Source organism: Neopelma chrysocephalum, unplaced genomic scaffold (genome assembly GCF_003984885.1).
Source record: "Neopelma chrysocephalum unplaced genomic scaffold, ASM398488v2 Primary Assembly neopelma1_25, whole genome shotgun sequence".
Lineage (NCBI taxonomy): Eukaryota > Metazoa > Chordata > Aves > Passeriformes > Pipridae > Neopelma > Neopelma chrysocephalum.
In genome coordinates this window covers 13,520,738-13,546,581 of record NW_020897694.1, presented here as the reverse complement: position 1 = coordinate 13,546,581, position 25,844 = coordinate 13,520,738, and the positions used below count along the sequence as shown (strand labels likewise).

The window sequence follows — 25,844 nt, the reverse complement described above, 5'->3', positions numbered from 1 at the left end:
GTGGTGTCAGCTACTGCTCTTCTATTTTAACATATATTTGCTGACCACTACTTGCTGGTACTTGGTTGCTTCTTGCAAATCAAAATATAGCAATTTCAAGAAAGTGTGAAAGTTTTGCAGATCTTACTGCTCTGGAAAATCTTTTATGAGCAATTTTCCTTTGTAGGGTCCTGCACGTTTACAATGAAAAAAATTAATGGGTCACTTGTTGTGTAGGCAAGATGATCTATAAAGGGACTTAGGAATCCTTACTTAAGGATCTATACTTTTTAGAAATTATTTGTGCTAGGGCATGGTATTAGCATTCCTAATGTTTTTCCAAGAGCTGTAAGGAGAACAACTCCTTAAAGTAGATTTGCCAACAAAAATTCAAACTATTATGACACTTTTACCAGTATAGAAGGATAAGTAGCTAAAATCTGAGATTATCTAGATGTTGTTGTGGAAGCTAGACATCCTAAACAGTAGATGAATGCTAGAGTCCCTGTAATGATTTTCCTCTGATTTTTGGAGGATTTCCAAGATTTAGATGAGATTTTTTTTCCCCAAAGTAGGACTAGTTTTTAATCCTGCAAAGATTTGCAGTCATTGGACAGATTGCCCAACCGCTCTTCTATTGAAACCAGCAGGATGTTTTACTCCAGAGTGTGCAAATTGCAATGTTTGAAAACAGTTGGAGGGGTCAGGAGAAGAAAAGCTAGTTTGTGTGACTTAATGTTTTTTATCCACTATATCCTGTAAAATTATTATTATTGGTATTATTAAAGTTGTGAAATGATTGCTTTTTTTAAAGAAAAAAAGTAAGAGCTGGATATTACTTTGCTTTTTTACAACAAAAAATTACATAGTAACTGGATTTTGCATTTGAACTCTGGCAATGATATTTAGGGATCCCGACATAGACCTCTAATCGTTTAGAATGCTGTGTCAATCAAAGACCATAGTTATAAGTTAAATACAATGTTGGGGGAGTTGTTTGTTTTTTTTCCAAATTTATTTGTGTTTGGAGAAGGGGCGTAATTTTTATATTTAAATTCATTAGGTTGTGCTAGTGCAAACTTTACATGTCCTAAAAGGTGGCTCTGAATGCCATGTCATTACAGATTAGCTGACAGTCTCCCACTTATGTAAAATGTTTCCAGTTCATGTGACATAATTCAGTTTTCACTGGATCCTGTAGAAGAGATACTGTGATATCCTGCCACACACAATAGTACAGAAACTAGTCTCATCCCAAGATCCAAGAGGTATGGATATACTTATATCCATATTACTTTGGGCAGGCACATGGGCGTGTCTGTCTTGGAGAGTGTTAGAGTAATTCAAAGTAAAGGCAAATACTGAGTTTAAGAAGAAAGTAGTGTGGTCAACCTTAATACCTCACCCTTTGTATGGCTATGTAAATGGCCGAAGGGGCCATGAGCATGGCTGCAAGTGTAATATGATGGTTAGTATATAATTTTGGAAGGACTGAAGTTCAGTCCCTGGTGTACTGAATATTTTGGTGTAGATAGGTAACGGACAGTGGTTTGAACTTAGGACTCCACATGCTTTGGACAGTGTCCAGGTAAGGAAGCAGAAGGGTCATTTTCATTTTTCCATCGCTTTGTTCTTGGCAGAAAAACCAATCAGGGGAATGAGATTTATCAAAAAGTTAAATCTATGTTTAACTTGGATTTTCTTCACAGTTGAAGGGGAAATTACTAAAATACATTTCTGAATTACCTAGTTGTGACCAAATTTCCTTAGATAGCAGAAAAAGAAGAAACTTCTACTACATCTCAGGGTAGTTTTGTAGATAAATGGAAATTTCATCACTGTGACCACTGTCTGTCTGTGAGGAAAACGGAAGAAATTTTTTATTATGAGGATGGTGAGACACTGGAAGAGTTGTGGATGAGAAGTTGTGGATGACTCATCCCTGGAAGTGTTCAAGGCCAGCTTGGATGGGGCTTTGAGCAAGCTGGTCTAGTGGAAGATGCCCTGCACTTAACAAGGGGTTGAACTACTTACTCTTTAAAGAGTCCCTTCCAACCCAAACCATTCTATGATTCTGTGAACTTCTGTTTATTCATTTAAAAGAACGTAAGTGCCTCTCTGCTAGAGAGTGATCAGGACTACCAGAGGTATTTATTGAGTATCTAGGAAAGCCTCAGTTGTTTTCCTGCCCAAAGTGTGGTGCTGCTATTCTCAGAAAGGGTGGAGTTAAGCTACAAACCTTTCATGCCATTTTAGATCCTGTCACAATTTACAGAGTTTTCACTCTAGGTACCTAATGTTATGTACAGTTTACCTAGAATAAGGTGGTAATTCCACTTAGGTGAACAATGACTGTGGTAAGTTCCATATGAGTTTCGAGAAGAGTGTCATTGTAAAACCCAAGTTACTTCTGAAGACTTACTTGAACTTATATTTTGTGTCTGAGTAAGTAATAAAAAGCCACAAAGAGGTTCCAGAACTGAAGCCTGTCTTTCAGTGAGTCTTCAAACTTCCCACTTTAGAGTTATTTCTAAGAAAACTAGCTGAATTAAAGGACTTACAGGAAGAAAAAAATGTCTTTTAATTGCTAAACTAATTACCTACACAAACCTAATTAAAAATCTTGAACAGATCTTAACTTGAACCTAAATTGCACTTCACTGGGACTTAAGTGGGATACAGTGCTAGTTGAAGACCTCCACCTGAAAGTTAATATCATCATATGGAGCAGATTGCTATCATACTTGCAGCTTCATAAAACTCCTTGGAAACCGGAAGGGACTGGATTCTGTCATATATAAGTATGTTGACTTTTGCTAATTAAATTCCTAATCAATAATTCTTCATCACTGAATCCTGAGTCTAAGGCAGTTTTCTTAAAGCTTCCTTCAGTCAAATTTATGTAAAACAAAGCAAATTTCTAGTAGATGTAGAATATATTAAAACAGTATTTTGGACAAAAGAGAATATAGGTTTTTCTTTGATGTTCATTTAAGAAATAATATCTCTTGATAACAGTTTGACCATATTCAAGGAATTTGATGTCTGTATCTTTGTTTCCTAAGAATTATGATGTCATTTAGGATCAAAGAAAAATATAAATCTGATTCTTTTTTGAAGTTGCTGTTGTACAATATCAATTCTGGCTTTTAATGATATTCAAGTACATAGTGAGATCTACTACTCTAATAACCCACATATAATATCCTTCCTAAGAACTACGTGACAAAAGGCATTTGTAATTATATTTACTTCTGAAAGATTATGGTTTATAGTTAAACCAAGAGAGGCATCCTGTCATTTTCAGAGCCCGTTAAATGTGACAGAATCTATTTTTCTGCCAACTTGTGAAGACCAGGCAGAGAGCAAATTTGCTGTGGTCAGCTAAGTGTAACCACTGAGCAGGAAAGTGAATTTAATAATGCATTATTGTTCTTCACTGAAGGTGAACTGTTACAGTGCCTTTGTTATGGCAGACTTTGCCTCTGCTTAGGTTTCCAGATGCCGTGCAGATTACCTGATTAAAATCTCTAATGCATGATAAAATGTTCCATGTATGCTTTTACATTAACATAAATGCATCAGTTTTTGAGGACTATGACACTAAAGCTAATTGGAAATATTTACTACTCCATTATATGATGCATATTACAAATAAGGATTTATTATGTGTAGAACAAATGATAAGCAACTGAGAATTCACAAGGCTTATAACTATGCTATGGTTTTGGGGGGGTTAAAATAAGGAGAACAATTCTCAAGAGGTTTATGATAGCACCTCAGATTCCTGAGCTCATGTTGGATGTTGGTCTTGTGCTTTCATTTTTATTTCGCACAGTAATCCAGCCAAAAAAGAAAATATTCCTGCTGGCCAAATGATGTTCTTGGCTGTATCCTGACATCATTTCAGCCCTTTCAGTTCTGTATGTTTTCTGGCTTCTTCCTGCTTTTCTTTAAATTTTGTCCTTCTTTGTTTATGTTATCAACTTCCAGTTAAAATTTAAAACATGATAAGTTGTTTGTCAGCAACAAACTGAATTTTTGTCTTTTCCTGAGTGAGTAGAGGTAAAATCAGCATAGGTTCATATTATTTAAAAATCTTTACTTTTGTAAGAATTCAGTGTTACAAAAAATTTATTGAGGAAAGAAACCCATATTATATGTACAGACCTGGGGTTCAACTCTCCAATCTGTCAGTCCTCTGTCAGTGTTTTTGCGACCTGTTCAAGTCACATCTGTAGCATCCAATTCTGTACTAGTGAGAAATTTCCTTAATCATTTTCTGAAAATTTGTGAATTTCACATGGAGGGCATTAAGAGTAAACCATAGTTTTATATGCATACAAATGAACAGTTAGTATAACAGGCATCATGTTCAGCAGAGGCTGTGAATTGGAAAATAGGTGTATGGGAACTAGGTTTTGGTAGGACGATATAAGAGTTATGCCCAGAGCCCACACCAGTTGGGCATTTAACTCAAGTGAAGCTGTAATGATTTTTGCCAGCAAAAGAAAACCACCTCTTTTTTTTTTTCCTTAAGAAGATCCATTGAACACTGTTCTGTATTACTTTCCTTTTTACTGCTTTAAAGGACCTACATATATATATTTTTCTATCTACATTTATAGTTATGTTTTGTGTTCAGGAGAGTTAATGTGAATTCCTTCCTTGACTTTGGGGATAACATCACTATTACTTGCTTTTTGAAGTACATCTAGATATTGAAAAATTAAGTTGAGAATCAGAACTGATAAGCCATGTCCCTCATGACAAGAGATCTTGTTTTCTGCAAGGGGACAGGGAGAGCTGGATCAGAGATTTCAAATAATTGTTTAAACAATAGTCATAAACAGTAAACTTTATTGGAAAGAAGAAGAGGGAAGTTTTTCTTTCACCTTTGTCGTATGTGTGAATAAAACAATGGGCCAAACAGAGCAGAGAGTCGGGAGACTGAAGGAAGGGGGGTTAATAAAAGGAGCAATTGGATTAGAATTGGACTTTGGCAGGGAATGGTGGATGAGAAGCTGATAGATTTTGACTTGTTATTAAATCAGAAAAAGGAAATAGATAATTTCATAGTGGAATCAGCTTTTCTTTCTATGCAATCGTTTATCCATTTTTTTTAAGCAAAGTATTTATGGAATGGATTTCATTCCTCATAAAGAACTACACAACTTTAAAGGACTTACAGGAGAAAAGAATTGTCTGATAATTGTTAAACTGGGAGGTCTAATTGCCTCCACAGTTAATTAAAACTCTTTAACTGCCCTCTTGGTGTGACAATGATACTTTCTCCTTTCTAAATGAAAGTGTAAAGGTTAAACAAAGCAGCAATCTAGCAAACAGCCTACTAGAATTTGTAATCTGACCCTCAGATCTACTGTTTGCTTTGCAGAAATTACAGTCCTGGAGTGTAAAACAGGTGCAGAACACTTGATACTGTTGCCCACTGTTATACAAATGACTTACTTTTTAATAGGCACCTAGAATTTCCTGCATTTCCTAAAAAACTCCAGACACCCTAGATTAACAAAGTGGAAAAACTCAGTCTGTTTCTTGACCATGACCTTGGCAGTGAGACAAAAGGAGACTGGCAATATAATGTATTTGTTGTACACAGGAGCCCTGCAGATAGAGCTAAACTTTCTTAAGCAGTTGTTAAAGTTATCAGTAGTAGTAGGGACATTTCAGCACTTGGTAAGGTAGTACAAGTCGATACTTACTTTCCCAAAGATGCATTATACTTTAACTACATTATATGCATTATATGCATATATTTTAACTTCTTTCCTCCCCCCCCCCTTTTTTTTTTTTTTTTTCCCCCCCCCTTTTTTTTTTTTTAGAAAAGGAACACTATATTATAAGTCATTTTGCAAAAATTATGTGAGACAATTCTTTTCCCACATTTTTTTCTATGGAGCATATTTCTAACTAGTTCAACACTCAGAAAATGACTACCTATTAGACATCTCTGAGCACAGAAAAGATCTGAATGCACTGCAGGAGCTTACAGTATATATCTTGTGATAGAAGAGTATATATTATTGATCATCCCAGTAGGAGATACCTATGGAAATGAGCACATATGAAATCTAACCAATCACATCTTGGGTCAGTTTGAGAACATATATATGAATTTAGAAATTCAGCTGGCCAATGTAGTTTTGTTGTTTTTTTTTTCTCTAAAACAGGAGTCAGACTTCCTGCAACCAATGATTTAAATCAAGAGCTGAGATTTAGTTGCTGTTCAAATGGAGGAATTTAAAAAAAAAAAAAAGATATAGCAAAGGCTTGTTTGAAGAGGTTTATCTTTATCTTAGATTATAGTTCTGGTTAAAGCCAACCTCCCACATATCTCTTCTATGTGAAGAATTTTAAAGAAAATAATTAGTTCTAAAATGTAAGTTTAGCCTACCCTATCCAAATACTGAATATTGTTCAGTTTTCTCTCCTGTGTCCAGCGTGTCTGCCTTCTGGTTTTCTTGACATGAGGATCTGCATCTGGCACCTTTTTATCTGTGGTTAGGGAAAAAAGGGATTTAAAACTTTGTTCAACAAAGATCTACTCAAATACAGACTTTTTTGAGTGAAAAATTATGTTTTCATCTGCATGCAATTTTTGCAGTTCAAACAAAATAGCTACATATGTTCAGTTTTCAGCAGTCTGATTTGTAGGAGAGTGAAAGCGTGTCCATTTTCCATTTTATGAACTCATAAAAATACAACTTCAATGACTTTTTAGCTGCATTTTCAAGGCACGTTTCACTTTTGTTACCTAGCGAAGCCTCAATGTAACAGGCCATAAATTCTGCAAAATAAAAGAGATCTAGGGAGTGAGCCTAAGCACTGAATCCTTGATTGTCCAGACTGCTTAATTGTTAGCTTTTAGCCTGGCTGTGTTTTGACTGCTGCAATTAGCTCCCTCCACAACACATCTGCTCTAGAAAGTACTAGCACTAAATAATGTGGACACAAGAAAATCTTACTTTGCTAAATGGTCAGATATCAAATCGCAGCCATTTTATTTACCACTACGACATCCAAACACAAGGGAATAATATTTGTTTCAGGAAAGGATATTGAGCCATGACTTTATTAACAGGAGATTTTATTTACAGCAAAATAGTATCTATGATCCTGTCACCTTTAGGTTGCAGTCCTGACTTTTCTTGCTCTTATTTGATATCGAAAATGTTTAAGACCCACATTGCAAATCTGCAGACTGCTTTTCTTTATACAATTTACAATTTCAAGTAATCTGATTTCTTTCAAATTGGAGTTTTCCAGCCATGTACTGTTGTACATTTACCAGCCTTTCAGTGGATTTCTTGCAAAACGTGATTGGGGTTTCTTGCAAAATGTTTGGTTGGGGTTTGTCCGTTCATTTCCACATAAGAGAGTCCTGCCTCATTATACTTGCATGTTAGCACTACTAGCCAGTTGTTACTCATTAGAAAACAGTTGCTGAAGCCAGTCAATAGCTTTGCTACCCAAACTTATGCTAATAATAGAATAATAGAATCACAGAATGGCTTGTGTTGGAAGAGACCTTAAAGATCGTCTAGATCCAACTCCTCTGCCATGGTCAGGGACACCTTCCACTAGACCAGGTTACTCAGAGCCCTGTCCAGGCTGGCCTTCAAGTTAAAAAGTGGAATTTGTGTTTTTACGGTTTATTTTTGGTAAGTCCTTAGCCTGTTGTTATCCCCAGGTTGCACTTGATGCATTTGTACAAAATGTCAGTCAGAATTTCAGTGTCATCTATCAGCTGGGAGGGGTAGTATGAAATGTAAAGGAAGATTTGCAGAGAAACAGAGTAATTCAGTTCCTTGGTTGCCTATTTCTAAACAGAAATCGGTTCTGAACTTAAGTTCTGATCTTTTCATCAGAAATGTGGCACAGAAACCTTTCCTGTTGTTCCTTTAGACACTGTTTTACTATTGTAACTTTTGAGGTGAAAGACTCAAGTTAACATATTAATTACTTACTTTAAAAAAACAGTGGAGATAATTCTTTTGCTTTAAGTCAGTATTAGTTTTGAGCAATAATTGGGTTTGGACTTTCTTGTAAAGATTAATAAATTATATTCTACTTTAATGGACATAAAAATAAAAGAAATATTTTCTAACTGACTTATAAAATCTGTACATCTCAACACTATTGGAAAACTATAATCTACAGTAAGTTATAGTTGAATAACCAAGACTGAGGTGTTTTTTTCCACTTTCACTACTATTCCATTTTTCCCTTTCTTCATCAGTTTCCAACAGTCATCCATGAGTCTACATAAACAATCCAAACAGGCATTGGTACAAGTCTATATTAGACCATCATTCCAAGAGTTTGTATGATAAACTCTAGTAGCACTGTCCTTGCTTCTAGGAGCTATGTGTCCGTGCTTCTGAGCACTCATTAAAATGATGTAGCACAGGAAATAAGTAGATACAACTTGATCCCATGTATTTAATGTTTACAAATAGGTATGATTAAGAATGAAATTCATAGATGAAGCACAAAAGTGCGATGAACAGTATTTAATTGCAGATAGCTACAGAAAGAAAAGCACTTTTTGGTTTTGTCCCATGTATTTCCAGAGTGATGATGACATCACAGAATTCTGCTACAACTTTTTAGGTGTTTTGGGTCTTTTGTTCCTCTTTTTTGTTTTGGATTATTTAACATTAAGTTTTTATAATTAAAATCTTAACAAATGAAGATGAGAGTGTGTTCATTTATAACCAGTTTTATTTAATTTACTTGATTCAATTTAAAAGGTAAAGCTGGGTGGCTAATGAAATTTTCAGTTTAATTTGTACACTAAATAGTAACAGGTAGGAAACAATCACGTAAAATTTTAATTAGAATTTACAGAGGGAATGAGGATTTAGTCAAATTAACATTGGGTTAACCTAAAATTATTTTGATTATTTTTTAATCTTAAAAGCTTGCATTTTTCAGTTATGTTACTGCTTTAAAAGTGGTAACTATCATAATTAATTTAAATGAAAAGTTGATTGTACAAAAAACCCCCAAACCTTTCAAGGGCTATCTTCAAAACAGCAAAACAAAATCAAATCACTGCTTCTGCTTTTGTTTTCTCCAATTTATTTACTCAGCTGAACACAACTGAATTAAAAAAAAATTGCCTCTGTTTCTTGCATTATCCCTCAGTGCAGAAGCAAAAAAATTTTGATGAGTTCAAAGTTACACACTTTTTCAATAGCAGTTTTTTTATTCACTGACATTTCAGCATGATTATCTTTCATAAGTTATACACTGTTTTTCCCCACAGCTACAATCCCAGATTAGTTTGTAGCATCAAATGTTGACTCTGCAGGAGCGATAAGTGTTAGTACTAGTTCCTTCATTATGCACTGAACTGAGAATTAGAATTTAATTCTTGAGTGGGAGGAGAAAAGTGGAGGAAGTATTTACCATCTTGGAATCAGAAAGTTATGATTTTTTTTTTATTATTCTCTGGTTTTCCCAGTGAACTGAATTCCAGTTACATTTACTGAATACTTAAATGAAGGAGAAAAATGAACAAAAGCTTTTAAAGCAGATGATGCCAGTCATGTTTTTCTTTTGATTTGGTTTGCATTTTATGTGGTTTGTTCTTTCAGTTATTGTATGTTTAGCCAACCATCAGCCCCATCCTGAAAGTCAACAATAATAAAAATGTAAATCATCATCAAAAGCATGCCTTGCAGTGAGAGAACATTTCAAAGATTGTTTATCAGTTGTTCATTTTCTCCTGTCAGATGTTGAAATCTTTTACTTCCCATCATATTGCACAAAAATGCAGTTTTACTGATAGTGTCTACTTGTAGCTTAGCTGTGAAAAAGTCAAAATTTCATTTTGTAAAAGCAGTTATCACACAGAGTACTGCAGACCTAGGTTATTGGTCCTTATTTAGCAAGCTCACAGATAAGATGTCTAATTTCCTGGCCAACCTTTTTGTGTGTATGTGTGTGTATGTGTGTGTAAGAGTGTGTATATATGTGTGGGGGCCCATTAAAATATATAAGATTATACAGCTTTTCCACTTGCAGTATACAGATACAGAAATAATGTAAACACCAGCCATGAAGGCACTTCGAAAAAATAAGATTTTAATTATTAAATTAACTGTTAATATTATATTACAGTATTTTTAAGAGCTGCATAAAAATTTAATTAGAAATACGAGATGGGGGGACTACCTGACTTAACATTGGGCACAATTCTATACATACTCAATCAAGTTCTTCAGCTGTTGATTTAACTTTGAAAAATTTCCATATCTAAATTAGAATTGTTCTGAAAAAAGTGAAGGGAAAATGGATATGTTAACCCAGAATTCTGTAGTAGAAAATGTGCAATAGAATAGAGGTTTGTCTACTATCTTTCCATAGATGACTTCTGTGATACATTAAAATAATACTTCTATTTTCAACTAAAGGACCCTATAGTAAATTTTTTTCTTAATCTCAAAAATGCTAAAATACAAAAAGTAATGAATAGTGAAAAATAACATATTTTGATATAATCTTGGTGAGGTACAATGAATGAATGGTTAAAAGATGTGTTTAGTCTGTCTGAGAGAAAAATCTGAAGTCAAAGTTATTTTAAGAACTCTTTCTGTAACTGTTTTTTACATAACACATGAACAGTTTCTTAGTTGTCTTTATTTGGGTATGTTTTTTTTTTTATTTTTCACTTTGTTTATAGCTCATAGTTTTGAAAAAATGCAGCCACCAAAATGAAGTTGTTAGAAATGGAGGAGAACGATTAGTGGAACTATAGAATGGAGTGCTAGGTTTGATCCCAGCATTGTTTTTCTGAACGCAGAATTATGAAAACAGAATTTCAAATTAAAATTACAGGTCTCTTTAATAACATATACTTTAATTTTATACTTTTCTGTTCACAATAGTGTATCATGGAAGAGCAGGTATATTCTCTCCTGCACATCAGATACATTCTGTAATTTGAGCTGCAGTTGAAGCTAACACAAGTGGAAAAATAATTTTGTGGATGGTTTTCTCTGCACTTCTTAAAGTTTTTCTCTAAATCTATACTCCATTTTAGCACAGCAAAATGAAACCTTGATGACTCTTAATACTAAACTCATTTAATAATATAAATAAGGATCCAAAAATATAATAATGATTACGGACATTAAATGGCAGTTAGAAAAATATAGGTAGCTACTACGTTGCCAGGACAGATGAAAATAAATGCATTCATACCTGATTTCCAAGCCTTTTCTCCCTGAACCTACAATGTAGCATTTTCTTTTTATGCTTCAATGAGTTGCTTTTCATAATTAGACAACTATCTGTAGAGCAGTTCTTTATGTGTTTATTAAAGATTCTCTAACTCATTTCCTGTTGACACAAAATTGAGTGGCAAAGTAACTGTTACAAATAGCTGACATCCAAGGAAACGAAGAGGACTATTTAAGCGGGTTAAGTTTGCTCATGTACTTCCATCAGGAATTTTTAAACTGTAATCTTTACTTGAATTGAATTACTATTGTGCAGTGCTTTAATTCCTTTAAAAATAACATTAATTTTAGTGCATTTTAAAAGTCTGTAAGCATTATCCATGCCCGTGAACATCTGTCTAAAATGGCTTAATTCCAAAGATACTAGAAAAGTTAAAGTTCAGTTGGTGATTTTGGCCATTGTTTAGCTAGCACCAATTTTGTAAGGTCTGAACTGAACCATTGCTGTCATTCAGTTTCTCCCTCTCCCTTCTCATTTTCTTTTTAGGAAGGAGAGTGGAAAAAGAATCCCTGAAAAAGTAGCTAAAAACCCTCTACAGAAAATCTGAAATGAAAGCTAAAAATTGTATGAATTCCATATATGCCCTTTCAAACATTATTTCAAACTTTATCATTTCAAACTCTTAATAACATTTTAATTATTAACTAATCCCAACCTCAGCTTTTGTGGACGCATTTTAAAAGAAGTAGCCGTTATCTCATGATGTAAATTAAATAGTTGTTGTCAGGTCTATTCAATAGCATATTATTTTATTTACCCCACAGCTGATAACAGTCATACAATTCACTCCAGACTGGTCTTCATATAACTTATAGCTATAATGTCTCTAAAGGGGTAAAGAAAGTCATATCCTCTACTTCTCAGCTTATTTTCATCATTACATATATTCTTATGCTATAATAAATCACATGAAATACTTTTTGCAGGTACAGGGCTCAAGGAGTATCTTCTGTGCTTGATATTTATTTGCACTCAAAAAATATAAGTATGTCTGAATCTTGCTGAATGCGGATCTGTGCGGTACGCTAATACAACAGTGTTTAGGCATGTTTAGAGTTTAGAAATGTAGTTCTATGACACAAATCTAATCATACTGTGTGCATTGTCTCAAAACATGCATAGGTTTTATATGAAATGCAGCATCCAGAATAGGTTGCTCAGTAAGCTGTGAAAGGAAGGTGAACATCCTGAAAGTCTGACCTGACCATATAACATGGGAGGGGAAAAAATACTCATCTTCTCAAGTAATTAAAGAGCACTTTGAAGGACCACCCCTGACTACTACAGCCAGTTTATAGCCCATACCTAACCAGATGGTGGGCTATGTTGCTGGAGAAAAATTCTCTTGTGAATAGTGGGACTGATTCTGTTCTCATTGATTTCCTTAATGCAGAACAGAGGAGCAGAAAGCCAGAGTAGCCCTGGGTTTTCTTTCATTTCTATCCAATTTCCTCCTGGGTGTTGGTTTTTGGTTTTATTTTGGGTTTTTGTGCTAGGGAAAAGAGATAAAAAGGAAAGAGTTCTGAAGTAAATAGATACTGAAAACTAGGATTAAATTTAGAGGAAGATGCTCAATACCTTATTGGGTCCTCCCACATAACAGCTCTGCATCACCAAACAGTCATGATGACAAGTTTGAAAATCTTGGAAAAACAGATCTTGGAAAGCAGCCGTATTTTTGGCAAAATATCTATGCATGCTATTAATTGATTTCTAGGCCTGCTGTGTATTTCCATCATTCTCTTGTGATCACAAAAATAGACCTCTGCACACAGGGTAACTTTTTGTAATGTGAGGGAATTTCACAGACTTGTTCTTTTTCTTCAGTGAAGGATAACATGGTTTATTGTCAAATGAATTAGACCATAGACAGAGAACAGTGGAATGGCTGGTGACACAGAATAGTGAAAGGACAGGAGGTTGTGAACAGAAATTGAAATACAGGAAATTACAGTGGAACATAGGAAAATACTTTTTTTACTGTGAGAGAGGTGAAGAGAGGCAGTGGAGACTCTCCAAGAAGCTATTCTAAACCTAACTGGACACAGTCTTCAGATGGGCTGGACTAGGTGGTCTTCAGAGGTTTCTTCCAACCTTAGCTGCCCTCTGATCCTGTCAATCGGTAAGGAAATGTTATCAGTAGTTAATGAAAGAAAACACAACAAAGATTTTTTCTGCTGTTTTTTCAACTATAGCATGACCTGAAGAGAAGCGGTGAATAAATGAGATGCTTGCTTCATTATTGTTGTGTTGCTTGTTGTGTTCTTGTGAGAGAAGAAAAACACAACCATTTATCTGTGAATACAAAGCACATTTAATCTAATATTTTCATATTCCCAAATATGAAAATTTGGGAATTGCTCTGTTCTTGTTTCTCATATTTGGGGGCCCATGTGCCATGGTTTGCTGTCTGGTCAAGTATAGGAATCATGGAATTCATTTTGCATTGCACTGATAATGTGGACCACTTGTATTCTCAGATGTCTTCTGTAGAAGACTTTTTTATTACTAGTATTATTATTTATTATTTTTATAATAAAATCCCCTGAAAGAAAAGCCCACCTAGAAAATGAATTGATTATATAGCTATTCTGGTAACTTTTCATACCCTAGTTGGCAGTAAATGTTTTATTTCTAGAACTCTTTGTCTTTTAAGTTTGGATAATAGAATATCTATTTTTTTCACAGAACTGATTTTACTCAAGCTGCAGAGACTTTAAAAAGTTTGGAAATCTCAGAAAGATCTCAAATGGAAGGGTTGTCTTTAGTAGTGCCTCATAAACTTGAATGCTTTTAAGTGTAAGTCAACATTCAGGTCTATTAAAACTTTATCAAAACTAATTGGAGGCTGAAAAATTATAATTACCGTTAATTTGAATAAGTGTATTCAGCTTAGCTATGCACATGTAAGTCAGAAATCATAACTGCATTGCAATCAATATAAATATCAAAATCTCTTGCAATGTTTATCTTCTTATAAATTGACAAACGTTTCAGAGTTTGTAATGAAACATTTTTTACACAATTTTTGACAGTTCTGTGATTGTGGACCACTAAGCATAGCTGCAGATGTAGGGAAGTGGGTTTTTTTTTCTGACAGGTCAGGCCTTGGGTGGCTCTCATGGATCATCTTTCTCATGATGACTTATTTACCAAATGAACAGAGGAGTTATATGCCATGTAAATAATACAGAAATAACAAGTTTGGAAAATATGAACTCATATTTTAGTTACATTAAAACTAATTTTTTCTTTTGTTTGTTTGTAATTTTTTTTTTACTTGGTATTTTCAGACCTGAGGTGTTTTTCCAGCCCTCAGCATCTGAACAGACCATATCAGAAGTGGTCTTTGAAAAGCACAACAGCAACATTTCTTTACTCCAATATTTAATCTACTTCCAGCTTTTAATTGAAAAAGGTTGGATTATTGCTTTTCATTTAAAGCTTTCATCAGCTTTTAAAATTGATAGTACCTATATTCACAAGGGATTAAGAAAGAAAATAAGTATACATTTTCACAGCCTTTAAATCACATAATTTGCCACTGAAATTAATGTGTATCATCTTGAATTATTATTTGATCTTATACATAAGTGCTTTGGTATTTAAAAAGAGTATTAATAACAAATTTACCGAAGGCAGTTCAAAGCTGTTTTATCAATTTTTTTTCATTAGTATCTCCCATTTTCATTTCATTGCTTTTGTTCCTTACCACCTTCTTCATCCAGAAAAATAAGTAACATCCAGTGTCGCTTTTGAAATGGAAAAATGGTTTCAAATCATTGGCAAAGCTTAATGACTTCTGACTGCTGAGATATGTTAATTTAAGCCAGACCAAATGTTCCTCAGCTGCAAATATTTGGTGTTGTTCGCTGGGAACTGGCAAGATTTATGAGGGCCCAGTGGCAAAGGCTCTCTGCTCACATGCCTCACATTACAATTGTTTCACATGTTAGATGATAAAAGGCTGTTTGAAAAAAAAAAAAAAGGGGGGGGGGAAGGAAGGAAAAGAATCAACTTTTCACAGAAAATGTGTATAGGCCCAAAGAGGATGAGGACCTGGAAAGACAGCTATGCTTTTTTCTGTCAATGAATCTTCTCAAAGAACCATTTAACTGCTGAATTAATGTGGTATTCTCATGCCAATCTGCATTCTTTTCACCCTCGCAAAACATCAAAATCCATGTGACTGGATGGTTCAAAGCACTGGTAATGGAGCATAGAGGACTTTTTTTTTTTTTAACTTCTAGGTGGCCAGTCCAAACCTACTGCAAACTGATAGTTGCCAAAAGTCTTTAACCTTTGGCCCTTGGTTGTTTTTGAGAAATTAAGTTAGTGAGCTCAGTTTAGTAATGTGTAGACGGGTATCTACATCATGAATAGCAGAGTAACTTATTCTGATAGACATTCTTGATAGGGGAATCTTACGTAGATAAGGCAGACACTGAACTGTCCTCTGGGAGAAGGCACCTGTTTGAATAGCACATCAATAGGAAAAATCTGTGAAAGCATTCCCTGAATTAGTTTGCAAGACTATAAATTGGGAAGCATTCGATCTATTATAATTCTAAAATAACAGCAAAGAAAAACAGTAGAGGGAATGGGCCACAAGTTATGTTCATAAATTTAGTTTTTTTCATATATATTAAAGTGAAACTTTTACCTGCTTCATTATTTAAAAAATTAATTCCTCATGGCCTTACATTTAATTTTTAATTTGTAAGTGATTGTGAAATTTGAGGGTCTTACAGTATTCCTAAAGGTTCCAATAGGATTAGATTTTTTTTTTTCTGAGAGCAGACGCCAAAAATTATCACTGGAAAATCTTGGTGTGCGGAGAAATGAATGAATACTTTCTCTGCTGGATTGGATTAAATAACATGCCACCTATAGCCCCTCTCTTACCCTTAAAATCTTTGGAGCAAATATAACTTTGCTTTCCAAGTCTGTCTGAGGTTGTTACTGCCAAAAGCCTAATTGCTGCTTTCATGCAGACAGGTAAACTCAGTATTAGAGCTACTGGTTTACCACTGCTGCTAATGCTTCGCTACTGTTTTTTGTACCCTATTTCTTCTCATACCTGATAGAACAAGTAAGTTCTTCCAAAATTCAGAGGAAGGGGGGGTAAAGCAGCTTTACTAATGCTGGATGAAATCACCTCCAAAACCAGACAAAACTCCTACAGCATATTTCCATGGAAGTCTTGAGGGCATCCTGAGCTGAGTGAGCATCAGCGTGAATTCATTCAAACTTTATGGTATGGATGTTTGCAATCAGAATAGATTAACCCTGATTATACAAATCAGCCACGGTGAAGGTCTACTAAGCACAGAAATGACTGCTCTAATGATTATAAGGTGATAACTCCTGAGCAGTATTCAGGGTTTTCACTGAAGGTAGAGGAAGCTATGAGGGCTAAGTGCATTCCTAGCCTTTCAAACAGGAATGAGAAATGCCTCTGCAGGGATAAAAATGCCCCCTTGAGTGTTAAGAAAGGATTTTCACTTTTTCAAAAGTACATAATGATTCTCACAGACAAGAGAAACATCTTGAAATAAATAAACTGAATGTTGGAGGTTTGGGTTTTTTTAAATGTTTATTAACTAAAATATAAAATTTTTTATGCTCATATTTGCATTTAGGCTGAAACTATTGTTCCTTAGGGAAAAAAAATGCACCGTGTATTTGTGTTAAATACTCTAATACTCTTCACTGTGATAAAAGGAAAAAAAGCTGACAGCCAACAAAAGAAAAAAAAAATCCAAATTCTTTTCTTGCTTTAAATATGACACAGATTGTAAAAAGCAATATTTTTACCCTTGAAATGTTTAGAAGTATTGACATTCTGTCCACTCAATTGTCAGCTTGTCTTTAGAGATAGAGCTTCGAGGTTCTTAGCATTTAGTAAACTGACACTGATCTCTATTCTTCTTTAAACTTGTATGCAATTCTTGGCTTAAAAAAAAAACACACCTCCATGATACCACGAAAGGTTACTCTTGCTGTAGACACTTCAAAAATTCTGTGCTATCTTTGTGGCTGTTTTTCTGATCTTCCAAATTTGTATTAATATATAAACCACATTAGTTTAAAGTTTCAACAAAGCTTGAAAAGGGATTTGGGAATATTATGGACTGCTGTTCCTGGGGGTACATGCAGAAGTTTTAGCTTGTGCTACTGTAAGGAAACTCCTTGGAGCCTCAGACCCAGTGAGGAAGGGGAAGTGGCAGGACCTATGTGGAGGTAGAGCAAAGAGCTGGTGGAGTTAGAGGCATACCTGGGAGGCAAGATCTGTCTTCACAGCTTCTTTCGTTAATCCAGTAAGAGTCTGTGTATGTTACCTGGTCAGCACAAAATCAGCTTCATGAATCTGAGGGTCCAGCTTTGTGTGCTTAACACTAAAGTATGTGTCAAAGCCTGCCTTCCTTACCTGAGCAAAACTCTGGTGGAATTTAAATAAATGTTAGACATGAAAGCCTGAAAAAAAGGATTTGCTCCTTTGTGTACCAAATAGGTATGTAAACAAAATTAGCTGCATGTTCATAAAGGTTAAAGCAAGAAGAAGTTTAACACTGTAGAATAAATTGCCAAACCTTCCTAGCAGAAGCAATGACATTGCTTGATTTCTCTGTCATTATTCATATTGCACTGTTTACTTTAGAATACTAGAAAAGTCTCTTATGATTTAAATAAAGTTTGTCGTGTTTTACTTCTATTGGCATCCAAATTCTACCCTGATAACATATCTGCTAAATTTCTCTGTTTTCTTTTGCTCCTGCTTATATGATGAAGCATGGTCTGTGGTATTTAATGTAATCAGAGTATCGTTAATTTTCTGCTAAAATGTTTCTGCATATGGCCATGCAAAATAAGTATCTACCGTGCCATCAGTTGGTTAAAGAATCAAAATGAGGATGACAGTGTTTTTCTAAAGGAGATTTCTCTGAATCTTTCCACCCACAGGCTCTGTTGAAGGCAGTAAATAGTCCATTTTTGTTAATGAAGCTTCACTCATACAGCTGGGATTGTTTAATATTTTACGAGTGTTACTTTGTTTTGCTCTCAACGATCTCAGGCAGTTAAGGATTTATGAATCGTGTTTTTCTCAGCCCATCTGCGGTTTCCTATCTTCCCTGGCCTTGAGAATATGTTTAAATTTATTAAAGCGAAGCAAAGGCTCATTATTTCAAAGGAGAGCCAAAGTGACACAGTGAATTGGTTATTAATGGAAAGGCACTGCCATAGGGCGATTGAAATTTAATGATATCCTACAAGAAAAAAATGAGGGTGTCACTTTCCAAAAAGTCATGCTAAATGCCAGCCTTTTTAAGGTCCTGCCGCTAATTTTATGCCTGCGCACAGTAATGTTTTCAAAAGCGTTTAGGAAACACGGACCAGTGACTGTACTGATTATCCTTTTCACCTTCTCGCCTGTTCCAAATGGGTTTGTGCAGTGAGCGATTTAATCTCTAAATATAGGGAACGTTAAAAAAAATAACATTGCTGTTTTTCACAAGCTAAGGGCCTTTTGCAATCCTCCAGAGATGGACTTGCAAATATGCTATCTCCATATGCTCACAGTAAGCTCTCAAACTGGCTCATCACCAGAAAAAAAGGAAACCAGAAAACTTTAATCACTTTATTTCTTCTGCTTTTCTGTCATTCAAGAGATGTTTTATGTACACAGAGTACATTTAGCAAAATTTAAGTCACACGTGATTAGAGCATACCTAGGAATCTCTGAAATTTCTCAGTTTTCTCCTGATTAATCTGTATTTTCTTTCAGAAAACAGTTCTTGTTTCCTGAAATGCCTTCCAACTGTTTCTGGATTATTCTTAGTTTTTAATATAATGTTCATATAGACTTTGTCACTATGTTTTCTCAGTTTGAAAGACAAACTGTACAGTTTCCTGGCAAAATTCAGTGTATTCTTCTGAAGTGAATGTTGAGGCTTGGAGACTTTTTGTATGGTTGGTTGGTTTGAACTTTTTTTTAAAATTTGAGCTGGTTATAATTCTCAGACCACAGGGACCCTATAATGTGGTCCTTAAGTGACTATTGAAAGAGTTCCAAATGGAAGAGGGAGATGAGGAGAAAGGAGAAATACCTGTCCTAGGACTGCAGGATCAGGCTGATAGAAACTTGCTGATGATGCTGGTGCTCAGTGGAGTATTATTGTTTAATGTTCCAGTGCTAGTGATAACTGTATGGTTCCTTCTAGTTGCATGTTTCAACATGTGATTTACTACAACTATAACCATGTTTAAGCACAATTGAGGAAGACAGATTGAGGATAAATCATGGATAACACAAGGTCTGTGTAAATGTCTGGACAGAAAATAGCTTGTGATAACCATGTCAAAAAAGCAGGCTTTACATTAGACACCTCACAATGTTAGATGACTGCTCCTTTGTAAAAGCAGAAGAACTGGTGAAGGATTCTCATGCCATGACAACAAAGCTGCTATGGCTACACAAGCTATTGTTTGACCTTCTTCAGTTCTCAGCCATCGGGATGAAGAATCCCCTTTAATACTTCCCCATAGCTGTTCTCCTAAGATATCAGCTCCCGCAGAAAGCATACAAATATGCAGCAAAGTGAAAAGGGGTAGTAGCATAAAGGGATATTTGGTATCAATCATCCTCAGTTAATACAGAAGTGGTAGAAGTCTGTGGTGGAAAAGACATGCTAGGTCACCTAGTTCATCTTTCTGCTGGTGCGGGAAATGTTCCCGACATATATTTTCTAGTGCCCTGTCCAGTATAGTTTAAATACCTGATGCAACTCATTTATATTTATATTGTAATTTTCTTACAAACATAAATATAAAACCAAACTTCAGACGTTGCCCTTGACAGGCATATTAGTAACAAATCATTTTCTAACCTTGTGTATGGTAAATTTCCAACCATCTGCTGACAGGTAAACAGAAATTTCTTTTTTTTTTTTTTATTCTCAGAATACTTTCAGTACTCAATCTCATCAAATGAAATAATAAGAAAAACAACAACCTTAATTATAAAACGACAGCACCGTGTTGTTTCTAAATGGAGAAATGTTGCCCCTTCTGGACGTGTGGGTGTGACAAGCATCCCCTGCCCCTGCTACGTGAAGGATAACCTGTGATCTTAAACATACCATCTGCTGTCTGCATGCCAAAGAGGTGGAGGCAGTCTGAAGGCAGTAAGACTGGTAGCCATCTCCCTACTTTTACACATTAGCAACCCTAAAAAAAAATTAAATTATTGCCAAATTTTGCACTCTTTCTCCTACAGAGCAGGATACTGGGGCAAGAGCTTCTAGTTTGTTCTGTCTATAGAAAAGTTGCAGTGGGAAGAGTAATTTGCAGAATGGAGCCAGGCTAGGTGACATGAGACATGGTGAGTGTCATTTCTGAGAAAGTAGCAGACATTGTTTCATATGCCTCAGTCTTGGGTCTGTGTGTGGGTGCTGGCAGTGTTGCCTGTTCTGCAGGAAGCAAAAGCTGCTTCTCAGTCTATGGAAACCACTCAGTGAGAGGGTCTTGCTCTGGTTAACACCAGGAGATGGAGGGATTAGCTTCTGCAGAGTGCTCAGTGTCTTCTTCTCTGGCTTAAATCACTGAAAAGGAAGGATCTATCTGAGTGCAAGAATTACTATAGCCAGTGCCATGCCTTCACAGGGACTTTCTGTTGTCTGGGGTGAGGGGGTAGAAAAGTCAGAAAACAGGGTTGGTGAGACCAGCAAACACTGTGTAAACTGAGCCCTGATAGGATTTGCATAGAATTTTAAAGAACACGTGGAGAAATGGTGACTCAAGGGCCTGCAACTTCGGTCCCTCTGAGCTCCCTGTTTTAACCATAAACTTATCATCTTATAACCTTTCTAACAAAGACATAACCACTTCAGCTACATATATTTTGATTGTTTCATGACAGTTTACTGGAGGTTTAGCAATGACAGATTTCTTCATTGTCTTTTTGCCAAAATTTGTCCTTTAAGTCATTTTTGTTGACTGCCCCTTTTAGCAGCTCACCTCACAATGAGAGAGGAGACAATTAATGGGAGGGTGATTTATCACTGCCAAAAACTGTCAAGGACTTCTGTTGTAGCTAGAGAAAAAGCAATTTCACATTATGGCATTTCATTCCGAATACATTGTATTTACAGCTCACAGTTTTATTTTCAGAGCCTATTATCAGGTGAAACAGTTGCATCTGAAATGTTGTTTGTGACATAGGTGACCTGTTAGGATTTGATAAGTATTTACGCCAGAGCACAAGGGGCTCACACATCTGCTGTTGGCAGAAGCAATGGAAAAAAATAACCTGGAAATGAGGCGTTTGATTTTTCTGGTTCCTACACTCGAGCATCTGTTGCTATAATTAAGTGGCATTCAGTAATTGCAGAGCAATGGTGAAATAAACATATGCATTCTTGCCAGCTTTTAGGATTTGGTGTCCTTACAGTAGGAGAGACAAGCAAAGTGACTTCAGCAAGAACAAAGGGTTCTGTAACAAAGTTTAGCAATTAACTTTCCTATTGCATAAAGAGGAATTTTACAAGGAAAAAGAAATAGAGGAAAGAAAAAAATAAATCTAAATTGGCCAGTAGCTTTCATACATTTAAACCGATCGCTGCAAGAGCTAAAGCAGAATGTTGAACTGGGAGCATGTTAACATTTTTTGTTGAATGTAGTTATATTTAGAAAATAAAAATTGAGCATGCAATACTAACTAAATAAACAAGAATGCAAGAAATCTATTATACTGAGAGAGTTTATAATGAAATTTATGCCTTGAATTTGAAGGGGGAGTTGAGATCTCTGTGAGGGCCCCTGCTGCCTTTGTTTATGCCTCAATTGTGGTGTAAATGAAAACAGAACCTGGTGGTCAGTATAAGTTTAAGAACGTTGGTTAAAACAGGCTTTTTAAATGAATCATTTATAGGACATTAGTTAAACAATCAAATATTCCTTATTCTGTGATGAGATTCAGTATACTTTTTTAGATTATTTTTTAGAAGTAGGATGAACTGGAGGTATATTTTTTCTGAGAAAGGATTGAAGTCAGAAAACTGTCTCATCTGATAAGCAGTTATGTGATTGTTGTAGTTTTTTGCCTTTTAAGAACAGACTGTCCAACAAGTTGTCTCAACAATGGCCCTTGTACTAAAAATAAAAAATAAAAATGGATAATTGAATAGCAGTACCCATGTAACCCAACAGATATGTGGCAGATGTAGCATGTTATAAATTCTGAGAACCTAAGAATAGAAAAGAGTGTCTGTCTCTTGCTGTCTGTCAAAGCCAATAAAGAGTGAGCATGAAAAAGAGCTCTTAGTATTGTCTGAGGAGGCCATTCTTATATATGCTTTGGCACTTTCACTTGCATGGTCTGGAGCAAGTTTGACATCAACTATGCCCCTACCTTTTTGGCTGGTGGGTGAAGTAAGAGGAACCACTGTGCAGTGGGCAGAAAAAAATTTCAGTAAGTATCTTGAATATATGCACAGATACATACATACATACATACACATCCATATATATTCACATCCACATATGCAGAGAGAGGAAAAGAGATGTAACATCAATGAAACAAAGAGAAAAATATCTTGTTTAGTGGAGATAGGACAAGACTGAAAAGTGAAAATAGCTGATATTTTTTATTTCAGTTCCCATCACTTACATTCATTTCTACATGGCCATAGCAAGCCATAACAAGTCAGTCAGAGCTTTAAAGAACTGACAGGATCAGGATCTTTGTTGTATCTTAACGTAAATGTCAGACTGCTTTTCTCACTTTACTGTTCAGATAGTAAAACTGAATTTGTTAATGAATTTTGTTTGCAAATGCAAATATTTTGAGGAGTAGGTATAGCTTTCTAATCTGATAAAACAGAATATTATTTTTAGCTGCATTTAATTAAATCTAATGCTAATTTAAGTAACTACAATTTAAAAGTTATTATTACAATATGCATTTTAATTGTATAGTTCTAAAAAAAAAATCTCATCAGACTTGAGGACATTGATGTATAAGACTCTGATTCTAATAAACTGCATATATGGATGAACCTGCTTTTTTATTCTGCAAGTGAGCTATTGGATTTTGATACTGTTTGAGAAATGTCATGAAGCTATGTGCCTGAACTAGGTGAGAGTCAGGAGATTTTGATTGCTTCAGGTTTTGTTGATAACCTGTTGTGTGACTTTGGGCAAAGCACTTCGCAACTCTGTGCCTTTGTTTCCCTCTGTGCTGATTTACAGAGGAAGGAGTTACCCCTTAAGCATCTGCACAGGACTTTGAATTCCTTCTTGAGCCCTAGGCATTAAAAATAAGTATTCTCACATTAAGTATTTCATTGAGCAAGGTTGGAAGCTTTTTATTTTTGATGGAGGCGAGCCCACGGACAGTGGCTGTGAACCTACTCCTGCCATCCTTGCATTGGCTTCTATTTCTGAGCCATTTCAGGAGGGAATGTGGCATTAGAACCTCTTATAATCAACTTGCCAGCATCCATTCTCAGCCTATTAAAAGAAAAAAGATAGTTGTGAGAACTCTGTCAATAGCGAAAGATCTATTATGTTGTCCACTAAAAACTTAGTAGATGCTATAGGAGTGATTTTAATTGAGATTTTTACAACCGTTTGATAACACTGTTTTGATCACCGTATTTAGGGATGGATTCCAACAGTGGACATAAAACCTCTGACTAATCCACTGAGTCACCCAGTCCCTGTCATATATTGCTTAATGGTCCATGCTGCCAGGAATTATAATAGCTTTCTAGTAATAATTTTTTTTGAAAGAAACTTTATGGGCACAAAGTCTTATAAAAGTTTAAACTCAGTTTTTTAAAAAGGCAATCAAGGAAAACTTCCTAGAGCTATGATAAACTGCAGAATTTCCTTTTTTATTTACAATAAATGTAGAGTCTTACACATGATATAAGTTAATGACTAATATTTTAACTTTGGTTGGTTAATGTTTGCGGGGCACTTACAGATGCTAGAATAATCTCTAATGTTTTTGCTCAATCTGCTCTGGAGATGGATGAAATAAATAGTTTAAACTAATTAATGTAACACCAGCTGTTACAAGTGCTTGGCAGACGTCTGTGAGTTTTGATGGGCAGAGAGCGGCTGTTGTACTTGACTTTATTTTAGTACAATGTTGATCACAGTGTAAGCTGGAATAAATGACGAGCCAAAGGAAAGAACAGAGGATGAAATCTGTGTAATGCAAAATAAGTATTGCCCTTTTTCTGAAAGTATTTTTTGAGGTCAAGGGAGATTTATAGTGGACTTCTATTAAGTTATAAGTGCTGTGACAACAGCTGTGCTAGGCATGCTCAGTATTAACATGCTTTACGAAAGCTGCAGAAATGCAGGCATCTATGAAATTCCACGTTGCTTTCAAGACATGTTAAGGCTTCAAATTAGCACTTTATCTGCATATTTAATTTCTACCTAGCAATTGCTGTTAGAAAGAATAGATGTTTAAGACAGGTAGATAAAAAGTAACATTAGTTCTAGAAAGTTAATATGCTTGCAAAGAATAAATTGGATTTCAGTGCTGTTTGTATGCACATGATTGTACTGTGTGGTTTTTATTTATTTTGCACTCTAAAGAATGAGCATGACTGCAGAAACTTTCAAGGTGCAAACCAGTAATGTCAAACTGAACTTGGTACTTTGTACTATAGCTTTAATTTATTAGTGCCCAGTCAAAAAAACACAACAAAGCCTAAAATACATGTATCTGATGAGAATTCATTGTTTCTCTGTGATTTAATAGTAAATTAAAATATCCAAGTAACATCTCTTTTAGAGTTGGAAGGTAGAATAATTGTGCTGTGACAGGGGAACGATGGCTGCTATCTCTCTATGTGCCAGCATTAAGATAACAGTGTCATTGTACAGATTGTTACCCTGTGAATATGTCTAATAAGTTATTATAGCATGCTGAGCAGATGGCAAGTGTGCTCCTGAAAGAATTGATGGATGGGATATGATGTCATCAGTGAGATGACAAGGTTCACAAGGTACTTGACCTCCAAGAATAAGTCCTAACTGGTTAGAATTCTAAATGGTGAACTTTTGTGACACTGGCTAAATGGGAAATATGTGCAATTTGTATTTCTTTATGGTGGTGTTTACCCTTTTCACTGAACTCCACATAATGGGATTTGGTCCCTGAAGACTTGGAGATATTGTTGGAAGGTTTCACCCTGTAACCTTCAGAGGATTTCAAATACAAATCTATACATCTAAACTTTAACAAAATCCCACCAAATTATATTTATGAAGTCAGGCTCATAGCTTTTTTTTGTTTATATGTATGTAAGTATACAGCATTTAATTGAGATGGTCAATTAATTTAACATGTTCTCCCAAAGGAGAAAGCTGCTGACTCAGTGAGAAAGCATAAAATTACAGTTTATACTTTTATAAGAATGTGTTTGAAATTGTGAGCTATGCTAACACTATAGACTTCTTAAGAGTATACTAGTAATTTTAATTATGACTGGATTCTCCATCTCTAAATTCTGTTAAACAAATAAATATTTGATTGATCTAGCTATCTAACTATCTAAAAAGGTATATTTCTT

At 35.2% G+C, this 25,844-nt stretch overlaps 1 protein-coding gene and 1 long non-coding RNA gene across 9 annotated transcripts in view; one reads left to right on the top strand and one right to left on the bottom strand.

Annotated features, from left to right (window-relative positions):
* DACH1 (dachshund family transcription factor 1) overlaps window positions 1-25,844 on the top strand; it is a 357,379-nt gene that overhangs the window by 265,927 nt on the left and 65,608 nt on the right. The gene's annotated exons all lie outside the window — the stretch shown is intronic.
* Window positions 13,325-18,204, bottom strand: LOC113963449. Its single transcript, XR_003532829.1, has 3 exons — window positions 18,131-18,204; window positions 15,679-15,720; window positions 13,325-13,362 (listed from the first exon to the last, which is right to left on the bottom strand). It is a non-coding gene; the product is annotated as an uncharacterized LOC113963449 (long non-coding RNA).